At 43.0% G+C, this 8,869-nt stretch overlaps 1 long non-coding RNA gene across 3 annotated transcripts in view; it reads right to left on the bottom strand.

Moving 5' to 3' along the window:
* The window catches only part of LOC144300983 (uncharacterized), an 87,840-nt gene extending 82,331 nt beyond the window's left edge, over positions 1–5,509 (bottom strand). For all 3 annotated transcript variants that reach the window (XR_013367730.1, XR_013367731.1, XR_013367729.1), the window contains exons 1-2: positions 5,386–5,509; positions 3,551–3,730 (exon numbers count right to left, since the gene is read on the bottom strand). This is a non-coding gene — a long non-coding RNA (uncharacterized LOC144300983). The remainder of the gene's footprint in view (positions 1–3,550; positions 3,731–5,385) is intronic.
* Between the last annotated feature and the right edge of the window lie 3,360 nt (positions 5,510–8,869).

Below are 8,869 nucleotides of genomic sequence, written 5' to 3' on the forward strand. Positions count from 1 at the left end.
CCATATTGAATATACACCATGTGCCTCCCCCCCCCCACAAAGACACACACACACACATACAAAAAGAAAGAAAGAAAGAAAGAAAGAAAGAAAGAAAGAAAGAAAGAAAGAAAGAAAGAAAAAAAGAAAAAAAGAAAAAAAGAAAGAAAGCTTGACAAAGCATTAACTTTTTAATCCCCAGCCTAATGACTCTGACCATAAAAGGATAGGGCTGTTCCGTCATTAGGGGTGGCAGAGGGTGAGGCACCTGGGGGCTGTTCCCTTAAGGATGACTCTGCAGCTGATGCTAGAAACTCTACCTTCCTGGCAGCTTTTGTTCACCTTCCTCCTTAGGATTCTCTACCTTGGTCAAGCCTGTTAAAGGTTCTAAACTACAGGGAGGAAAACAGACCCCATCTGAGCCTTGTCCCAAGGGAGCCAGGGTGGGGGTCATTTGCTCCACTTTGCAGATGTGCAAGTTGAGACTCAGGGAGGAAGGAGACTCCCCAGAGGTCCCACAGTGGAGGACCTTCCCACTCCATCATCACACCCTAACAATATGCTTATTTGCACCCGATTCTCCAGCTCACTTACTTCATGGACGTGCCAGGGAAAGCGAAAGGCACATGCATGGTGCTATTGTGCAGGTGCCAACCAGGTCTCGACACACTGAAATGGGCCACATGCTCAGCCTCCAGACTCCAGGAAGATGGTGTAAAGGCTCACACCTGACATGGAAGGCAACCGTGTTCCCCACATAAAGAGAGACACATTCAAGTCAGATTCACCTGGATCTTGGCCTCCTTCACTTACTTAGCTTTTATTGATTTGGATGGACCAGATGTGGAAGGAGGTGGCAGGGAAGGGGAGTAGAGGGTGGAGAGAGATACAGACTGAAAACTAATTTTTAGCCCAGCCACAAGAAAAATGCACCTCTTGTGGCTTGACCTAATAGTAGCAGGTAGAGTGGATGTGGATCATGTGGGACAGACAGTGGGGAGCCAGTGGAGTGTATAGAAAGGCACTTGCAACCCCAGATCTTCCACTGACTTTCTAGCCATCTGATTCTGGGCCAGCGACTTAACCTTTTTGAGCCTTGATGTCCTCATCTGGAAAATGGGAGTAACAATACCACCTGCCCCACAGGGCTATTGTAAAAGCAGGAGACAACCAAGGTGATACACCCAGCATAGGGCATGGACCACAGGAAGAGCTCATTGTGAGGCCTTTCACTCGATGTGCCATAGGAAGCCAGAGGAGGGAGTGACCCACGCTCCCTGGACCTCAAGCCCCCTCAAGGCTATGGGCGCCAACCTGGTCCTTGGAGGGTAGGGGGCAGTTCTCCAACAAGCTAACACCACAGGCCTTGTTACAGCTGCCCAGAAACCCTGCCAAGGGCTCATTTTTAATAAAACCTTGATAGAAGACCCTTTTGGAGCTGTTTTCTTGGTACACTTGCTTCTCACATAGACTCAAAGCCATATTGTAAGAGGCAGGACTTAAAGTCTCTGGGATTCAGGGGCACCTAGGTGGCTCTGTCAGTTAAGTGTCCCACTCTTGGTTTTGGCTCAGATCGTGGTCTCAGGGTCATGAGATCAAGCCCTGCATTGGGCTCTGTGCGGCGTGGAAGCTGCTTAAGGTTCTCTCTCTCCCTCTGCCTCTGCCTCTCCCCACAGCACCCCCCAAAAGTCTTTGGAATTCAGTAGCATATCGATGTTGCTTATAAAGTTATAATATAAACTCCTTCCGCCCACTCAAAACATTCAGGTTTAAATTAATTTGGTTTTGAGATAGCAACACCAGGATTTCATTAAAGCAAGGTCAGAAATCCCAGGCCAGCGGATATACTTTAAAATTTAGGCTCTTAAGGAATTTCAGCCTGTCCAGGATCAGCTCTTCACCTTCTCTTGTGGAATAAAGCTCCCATGATGCTCTGCAAGACCGTATCATAAATCCAATGTACACACCGCAGAGATAAGACTTAAGAAAGAGAAGGAGGAGGAGGATGGTGGTGGTGGCACTGATGTGATGGTGACTGTGATGACCATGCAAGTGGAGAGACGGTTAGGCACAAGGTGAGTCTTGAACAAAGGATCCAGTTAGGCAAAGAAGGCCAATGCATCAGTTCATATCAGTGTGAGTCATGAACACTGGACTTCAGTTGAGTTGATTGGTTTACTCAAAGTCCTGAGACCTGAGACAGTACACTTGCCTTCAGCTTCTGGCTAGACTCGCTGTGGATCTCTAAACCCAGAAGTCTACTGAAAGGTTTTACACTGGAGCAAATTATCGACCCCCAACATAACCTCCTCAAGCATATCTTGGGCTTGGAAAACGCACACACAGAAGTTTACCCAAGTAAGCACAAACCTGCAGTCACATTATAAATCCACACACCTCCTGTTTTTACCAAACGCCACACATGTCCCTGCCACTCGTTCCATGGAAACTGGCACATAGCCTGGCCCTCCCCTCCTTGGCCCCACTATTGGGTTTGTAGGATGATTTCTGAAATCACCTCTTGAAGGAAAGCCTCATTACCCAGTGACATGTTGTAATCCCAGCCAATGCTTCCAGAAAAGTTTCAATGTCCATTACATTAGCTAGCCTTAAAATTGAATACAAATCCATTTTAATCAATATGTTGTAATAAATAGATATTAAGGCGCCATAGCACTAATGTACAGGTAGACTAATTAAAGCGCCAGCATGTGCAGCACTCACATACCTCAATTTTCTCTACAAAATCCTTATTGAACCGCTACTTTAAAAAAAATAATTGCATTTGCAATTAGAAACACTGAAGTTACATTATCGATTTTCTGCTAAAAACCTTTTTAGTAAACAAGCACAAACTACATTCATTAAATGTAAGTGCTTGGAGCTATGGTGTGAAATTCAATTCAGCCATTATCATGAATTACACTGATTATTGCTATAATTATTTTCTCTTGGATACAACTGCATTTCTGTCCCTTGCTAGTTCTGTTGGACATATAACCATGTTCATTTTATAGCAAATAATACTCAACTGTAGTCCTAGCAATTACTATCACTTATACAAATCATTAAGTTAAGCTACGGGTACCTAGTAAGATTCAAAAAAATTAAGTAAAACATCCTTTTTTACTCTTGAAATAACTAATAGCATTCAAGAACAAGGAAAATTACAGATGTTAACTGATTTACATTGCAAGCTTTAATCACCTGTACTTGACTTGTCAGAAATTTCTGCTGTCCTAAACACACATTTTGAGAAGAAATTCACCAACAGAGTTTTTTTTTGGGGGGGGAGGCGAGAGTTGAGGGTGTTTTTGTTTTTTGGTTTTTTTGTTTTGTTTTGTTTTTTTGCTTTTGTTTTTTAGAAATGAATAGTTGATGGACTGGATTCTGTGTCTGCAGCATTCTCAGGGAGGAAAAAAGTCATTATCATTTGGTGTGTTGCAAGAAAATAGATCTTATACTTTAATCAGATCCAAAAAAAAATGGCCTTGCATTGTATGTGTTTGTTTGTTTGTTTGTTTGTTTAGGAACCTTATTAATTAAACAGATTATAAGAAAGAAAACTCACCTTTACTTTTTCTTCCAGAGGCAGCTGCAGCTTTATACAGTTTTATACAGGCGAAGAGGTATTTTCAAAGGAGACCTCCTGTTCTCCCTATTGCGAGGATGGGGAAGGGTAGACATAATATTCTCTCAAGGCAGATGTGGTCTCTGGGGGTCCTGATGAGGAACACCCTCCATAGGAAAACTGGCAGGGACAGAAAGAGGAAAGGAAGGGATGGGGGGAAAGACAATGATGTTTTCAAATTTGTGTGTACATGTATGTCTACGGAGATAGAAGCAGCATATGCCACCATAAAAGGGTTTGCAGACTCTAATCTGTGCACACTCACCAGCCTGGTAGGCTCTTGTCCCGTTTACCGAGGCCGGGCTCCCAAGCCCCTACAGGAGGAAGATCTCATCCACAAATAGCAAAAATGCTTCCTCCCATTAAGTCTAAGAGCCCTTTGGAAAGGGAGCTTCCTGGGCCTCTGTGCTAAGCGCCCCTCAGCCTCCTTGTCATCTGCCTGTATTTTTTTATTTTTGCACCAAAAGGTCCAGCACTGAGGGAGGACTTGAGTGGGAGATGTCAGTGGGGCAAGACCCCCAGCTGGGAGCCCTCAACTCCAGGTGGAAACAGGAGTCACCTTCTCAGGAACTTCACCATTTCCTCAGTAAGCAAATTTTTGTAGCACACTCCATCTACCTCATTCATGTTTATAATGTGGAGGAGAGAGGAAGATGGCCTATAGGAATCCATAAACAAAATTTAACTGAATAAGAGAGAAGGTAAATGACTGCTGTGGACTGGAATCCAGAGTTGGGGGTTTATTCCCCTGACTCAGCACCAGAGGATCCCACAAATTGCTAAAAGCCAGCCACAATTTTGGTTCAGAGCTTCCTAGTGGCCAAAGCAAAATGGAAAACAGTATCTTAGGGACATTAGACTCACTGTTTTCAAAAGAAGAAGTGTATCTTTAGAAATTAGTAAAAAATCTTTTTTTAGTCTTTTAGTCTGAGAAGAAAAACGTAAACAAAATCTGACATGAAGTTTAGAAACCAAGAATTAAAGGTATCTTTTTTAAAAAGACAGATATTACCTCTTTCTTAGATTTTGTTTTTTCATGTAATATGCTCTGAAGAGCATCAGTGAAAACTCCGATGCTATCTTTAACTATAAGGAGGATAAAAAGAAAGAAAGTAGGACAAAATAGTGTTGTCCGCACATCTTGAAAGCAGAGAGATAGTGTGTGTTCACAACATTATGCCAGATGTAAATTAGCTGATTTATGCCATCGTTCTGGACTAATTCGAATTTTTCCAGGGCAGCTAAAAGAATTTTCTGACCATTTTTGTTCCTTTAAATATTAATTGGTATCACACCTTCAGTACAAAGAAGCCATTTTACAATTCTTAAAAAAAAAAAAACTTAAGACTCTTTTTTTAAAAGACTATTACTTGCTTCTTATGCTATCTGGGAAATTACCTGCAATAACTGACTACAATTTAAAAATAATCAGAAGTCAGAATTTTCAGCACCCTCCTTTTATCAATTTTAAATGAATGGGCTTTTTTTTTTTTAATTAATGCAACTGATAGTAATGACAGACACATATCACAGGAAACAGTGAAAGGAGGAGACAGGTGCCACTCCCACACAGGCCGGGGCACAGACGCACGTGTCTTGCAGCCCCAGGGAAGAAAGGATTTTTTTTTTTTAAATACTAACAATTTGGCTACATCCGGTTATCTGTCTGGTGTTGGGTGTTTTCCTGGGGAATGACATTGAAGATTTCAATAGGCGGGCTTGAAAATTCAGAAGAGGGAAAATTAAATTCCTGGAGATAGTCAAGAAGAACTTACTCATAAAGAGCCTTTTCCGCAGGAGCTCGGAAGCCTGTAATATGACCTTCAAAGTAAAAACGGTTTGTTGCATTAGTTCTGCTCAGCTGACCATGAATACTAATTGCAGGAAGAATTGACTGGGCCCAATACCTGGGGGCAGGAACACACAAAAGTGGCCAGGCAAGGCAAACAATGAATAAGGATTAAAAAAAGAAAAAAAACTGAGCATCCACACTCCTATTCAACTATGTGATCTGCACCAAAACCCAAAATTACAATGAAGCCAGTATCTGCCCCTTGCCCCCCAGAGACCAGAGGAAAGAAGAGAGGCAGCCACAGAGAGATTGGGTTTTTTTGGGGGTAGAAATAATGCATGCCTTTGCTCCTATATCTCTTATGCACCCTCTCCCCTTCGACCCCCTCTTCCCTATCTGCTGGGAGGAGGCAGGATTGCAATCCCCGCACAGGGTCAGAAACTTGACTTCTGTGGGCCAAGTGTCCTTGCACAGTATCTCCACATGAGAGGCAACCGGTTGGTGGAAAGAAGCCTCTGGGGGTAAAGATGGGCTTGAATATGAATTCCAAGCTCTGTGATTTAAACTTACTGGCTAGAACTTAAGCAAGTCACTAATAGGACTCGGGCGTCCTTGGGCCTCAGAGTCCTCCTCTGTAAAATGGAGACAAAAACACCCAGCTCACACAATCCTGAAGACAAAATGAGATGTGTTTCCAGCAGTGTCCAGTACATGGTAAGTCTGGAACAAACACTACCTTCTGAATATTTCCCACAGACAAGGAAGCTGCTGGAAATTCCAACCACACAGTATCCCCGCCCCTTCCTGGAAAGAGGAGCCTCCATCCACCCCCAGCACAGCTGACTGGCCAGATTAGAACAGGCTCAACCAAGCCCATTCTCTCTTCCTGGACTGTGGACTTGGGCCTGAGGTCCTGAAGGAGGCCCCGTGGGAGAGGGAGCTGGGGGGTGGGGTGCCGGGCACTGCTTCCCTGAGCCGTGCACTTAAGCCGAAAAAAACCCAGCAATGTGCTGGAATCATGGAATCAGCTCATGCGTACTAGCTCCCAAGAGCTGATCTCTAAGCCATCAGGAATTTCGTGAGTGAAATTTGTTAACGCAGCCATTATTTAAAATTAAATTATGTAAACTTACAATTAAATAAATTCTATTAAAAACAAAGGTAATACTCCAAAAAAAATCACTTCCTAATTATTCTGCATTATGGTTACATTTATTATTATTATTTTACATTTTATTAGTGTCTCTGCTCCTGAAAGCCTGGTGAAAATGCTGTATAATGGCGTGCTATTGGACATCTTTTCCCAGCTCCACTTTCACGTTGGTAGCTCTGGATCAGCCATGGTGGGAGGATTTGCATGATGGGAATTGGCAAACACTCCGAATCCAGGCTTTCTCCCGCTAGAAAGCTGGTTGGTGGACATCTACCAGAATACCAGGGGAAGCAAACTTGTAACAGAGGGAAAACAGAGAGGAAAGACAGCAGATTTGAGGTGCACGCGGTAAGCTCTCCTACTCAGCACCGCTCCATCCCAAGGATCTAGCTGCACTGTTCCTGGGTTCTAGAAAAACTCCCCTGCATGCTTACAGTGTATTTCTTTGTTAAGCTGAAATCAGCTCAGGTTGGTTTCTGTGTCCCATTCTTAACCAACGACCAAGACATAAAACCAATGAGAACATCACACTCCCTCTTTGGAGGTCATTTTAATCTATCCTTAGCTAAGCATAATAATAAAGCCACTGTTGAGATTTTTTTTTTTTTAATTTCTGTATAATACACCTGCTATTTCTTCCTCATCGCCTAGAACAATCGTGCGTGAGTCTCATTGGCTGGATCCCACAGGTCTTCTCTTACTTCACAGCAGGACTTGGTGCTGCTCAGGACTTATGTGACTCTAAGCTGTGCATTAATTACTGTGACACCACACCAATGATCCAATTAGGCCTTAAATGTTTACTTAAGACAAAGCTCTGTTCCTCAAAGAAAGATCGGGTGGCTGGAGAGAAACTCAACATGTGGCATGCTAGGTGACCGAGAGCTTGCTTTTCACAGATCAGGTGGGCCAATTACATTTCCCAGGATGATTTTAAAAAAATGCTTTTAACCTTCAATTTTTCCCTTCAAAGAAGCAGAGGCATCAACTGCTTGCTTGTTCCACCTCTCCTGCCTCCCCCACCCCAACTTCCCCCCTTTGCTAAATGTTTGTTTGCTTTCAATAATGGTTCCCTGAACGCTGCAGTCTGCAGCCTCTTCAAATCTGTTGGTTTTCTAGATATTGAAATGACATATGCTCCCTAAGTGGGAAAGAAGTGGTAATGGCAGGAACCCATTCAGAGTGATGCTCCTCATTGGGTATGGCAGGTGGGCTATCCTGGTGCCTGCACAGAAAGGTGAGCTTAAGTACAAACAGCACATGAATTGCACATGGTGATTTAAAAATGCACGGCCAGCTCTCACACACACCACCAGCTCCTACCACGAACTAATGCCTTCTGAAGCAGGCAGGGGTAACAATTGCTAAAACATGCATCTTGGCAGCAAATTCAAGTTCAACTCTCTATCTCATCAAAATCCTAAATATATCCAAATTCCCCTTTGCTCCCACACCAGAATTAGGATTTGGAGAGCCAACTATTTAACCTGCCATCAGATCTACTCAATAATCTGAAAACTCATCAGCCAGCATGGAAATCACACATAAATATCTGGATTAACAGATGATGATTCATTTCTCAAGAGTCTTTAGGGTGGGAACACCTGGTGGCTCAGTGGTTAAGCGTCTGGCTTCAGTTCAGGGCGTGATCCTGGAGTCCAGGATCAAGGCCCACATCGGCCTCCCTGCATGGAGCCTGCTTCTCTCTCTCTTTCTCTGTGTCTCTCATGAATAAATAAATAAAATCTTTAAAAAAAATTTTTTTAAGTCTTTAGGGTGACCACATTTAAAGACAGCTATTCTAAAGCTCACTTTTTCCCCCTCGAGGCTTATTGTTACTCATGTATGATTTCTATCCAGCTACAAGTTAGGGTTTTCCTTTATGAGGAAGGTCAGCAAACTGTAGCCTCAGGCCAAATCTGGACTGCCACCTATTTTTGTATGGCCCGTGAGCTCACAATGGGTTTTAGTTTTTGCATTTTTTTTAAAAGTGTTTTTTTTTTAATCCAAAGAAGAATCCTCCATGACATATGATAATTACATGAAATTCAATTTTCAGTATCCATAAGTAATGTTTTATTGAAACACAATCCCATTCCCCTTCATTATGTGTTATCTGTGGCTGCTTTCACATGTCAGTAGCAGAGTTGTGTAGTTGAGTCGGAGACTGTATAGCCTGCAAAACCTGAAGTATTTACTAACCACCCTTTACAGGAAAAGTTAGCCACCCCCTGGTCCAGGACATAGAGATCGGCTGGACAAACCAAATTTGCACTCAGCCGAAAGGCCAATGACGCCTCTAAAGCATTACACA

This window comes from Canis aureus, chromosome 29, assembly GCF_053574225.1.
Source record: "Canis aureus isolate CA01 chromosome 29, VMU_Caureus_v.1.0, whole genome shotgun sequence".
Lineage (NCBI taxonomy): Eukaryota > Metazoa > Chordata > Mammalia > Carnivora > Canidae > Canis > Canis aureus.